Below are 2397 nucleotides of genomic sequence, written 5' to 3' on the forward strand. Positions count from 1 at the left end.
GCCAATGGATTCTAGCTTATACCACGAAGATTCTGATTAAGGAATCCAAGAGATACTCATTCAATCGAAGGTAGAACAGAGGTGGTTGTTAGGCACGCGTTCATAGGTTGAGGATGGTGATGAGTGTCACGAATCATCAAATCCATCATATTGAAGTGCGAATGAACATCTTAGATAGAAACAAGCGTGTTTGAATAGAAAACAGAAATAATTGCATTAATTCATCGAGACACAGCAGAGCTCCTCACCCTCAACAATGGAGTTTAGAGACTCATGCCATCAAAGAGTACAAAGTTCAGATCTAAAATGTCATGAGATACAAAATAAATCTCTAAAAGTTGTTTAAATACTAAACTAGTAACCTAGGTTTACAGAAAATGAGTAAACTAAGATAGATAGTGCAGAAATCTACTTTTGGGGCCTACTTGGTATGTGCTGGGGCTGAGACTTGAGCTTTACACATGCCTAGGCTGTTTCTAGAGTTAAACGCCAGGTTGTAACCTGTTTCTGGCGTTTAACGCCAGAATGCAACATGTAACTGGCGTTGAACGCCAGTTTACGTCGTCTATCCTTGAACAAAGTATGGACTATTATATATTCCTGGAAAGCCCTGGATGTATACTTTCTAACGCATTTGAGAGCGCACCAATTGGACTTTTGTAGCTCCAAAAAATCCATTCCAAGTGCAGGGAGGTCAGAATCCAACAACATCAGCAGTCCTTTTTCAGCCTGAATAAGATTTTTTGCTCAGCTCCCTCAATTTCAGCCAGAAAATACCTGAAATTATAGAAAAATACACAAACTCATAGTAAAGTCCAGAAATATGAATTTTGCCTAGAAACTAATAAAAATATACTAAAAGCTAACTAAAACATACTAAAAACTACAAGAAATTAACCCCAAAAAGCGTATAAAATATCCGCTCATCACAACACCAAACTTAAACTATTGCTTGTCCCCAAGCAACTAGACAAATGAAATAGGATAAAAAGAAATTAAGAAGCAATACTATTGGTGCACGAAATTGTAATGTCAATGTTCACATTACTCTCTTACAACTTCGCACAACTAACCAGCAAGTGCACTGGGTCGTCCAAGTAATACCTTACGTGAATAAGGGTCGATCCCACGGAGATTGTTGGCTTGAAGCAAGCTATGGTTATCTCGTAACTCTTAGTCAGGATATAATATCAATAATAATTTTTAATTTGAATTGTAAAAAGTAAAAAGGGGAGAACACAAATTATACTTGTATGCAGTAATGGAGAATATGTTGGAGTTTTAGAGATGCTTTGTCTTCTGAAATTCTGCTTTCTTCTGTTTTCTGATTCACGCACGCACGTCCTCCTATGGCAAGCTGTGTGTTGGTGGATCACCGTTGTCAATGGCCACCATCCATCCTTCCAGTGAAAAGGGTCCAGGTGCGCTGTCACCGCACGGCTAATCATCTGCAGGTTCTCAATCGTACTGGAATAGGATTTACTATCCTTTTGCGTCTGTCACTACGCCCAGCACTCGCGAGTTTGAAGCTCGTCACAGTTATTCAATCCCTGAATCCTACTCGGAATACCACAGACAAGGTTTAGACTTTCCGAATTCTCTTGAATGCTGCCATCAATCTAGCTTATACCACGAAGATTCTGATTAAGAGATCCAAGAGATATTCATTCATTCTACGGTGGAACGGAAGTGGTTGTCAGGCACACGTTCATGGGGGAATGATGATGATTGTCACGTTCATCACATTCATGTTGAAGTACGAATGGATATCTTAGATAGGAACACGCATGTTTGAATGGAAAACATAAATACTTGCATTAATTCATCGAGATACAGCAGAGCTCCTCACCCCCAACAATGGAGTTTAGAAACTCATGCTGTCAAAGAGTACAAAGTTCAGATATAAAAATGTCATGAGATACAAAATAAATCTCTAAAAGTTGTTTAAATACTAAACTAGTAACCTAGGTTTACAGAAAATGAGTAAACTATGATAGATAGTGCAGAAATCCACTTCTGGGGCCCACTTGGTGTGTGCTGGGGCTGAGACTAAAGCTTCTCACGTGCCTGGGCTGTTTTGGGCGTTCAACGCCAGGCTGTAACCTGTTTCTGGCGTTGAACTCCAACTTGTAATGTGTTTCTGGCGCTGGACGCCAGATTGCAACATGGAACTGGCGTTGAACACCATTTTATGTCATCTATCCTTGAGAAAAGTATGGACTATTATATATTTCTGGAAAGCCCTGGATGTCTACATTCCAACGAAATTGGAAGCGCGTCAATTGGACTCATGTAGCTCCAGAAATTCCATTCCGAGTGCAGAGAGGTCAGGATCCAACAGCATCAGCAGTCCTTTTTCAGCCCGAATCAAATTTTTGCTCAGCTCCCTCAATTTCA

Source organism: Arachis ipaensis, chromosome B08 (genome assembly GCF_000816755.2).
Source record: "Arachis ipaensis cultivar K30076 chromosome B08, Araip1.1, whole genome shotgun sequence".
Lineage (NCBI taxonomy): Eukaryota > Viridiplantae > Streptophyta > Magnoliopsida > Fabales > Fabaceae > Arachis > Arachis ipaensis.